The sequence below is a fragment of the Rhincodon typus genome, unplaced genomic scaffold, assembly GCF_021869965.1.
Source record: "Rhincodon typus isolate 14 unplaced genomic scaffold, sRhiTyp1.1 hic_rhity00000057, whole genome shotgun sequence".
NCBI lineage: Eukaryota > Metazoa > Chordata > Chondrichthyes > Orectolobiformes > Rhincodontidae > Rhincodon > Rhincodon typus.
Genome location: NW_025965695.1, coordinates 89,988 through 90,239, shown reverse-complemented (window position 1 = coordinate 90,239; position 252 = coordinate 89,988).

Genomic DNA, 252 nt, shown 5'->3' with positions numbered 1-252 from the left:
TTGTTTCAATTTATTCAATTTGCTGCAAACTCGCATAGGACATTGCAACAATCAAAAAGGAATTAGATTTATCTCTTTCAACCGTGCGAATGTTACATTCAACTTTGGTCAGAAATTTTATCAGATTACAATAAAGAGCTGCTGAGAAGAAGTGAGGGTTCAAAATGCAAAAAGACGGAGTCTTGTTTGTGAATTTCTTGGAAGGAGATCAGCAAGTTTGAAATGGACCTAACATCATAAATGTGGTCTAAT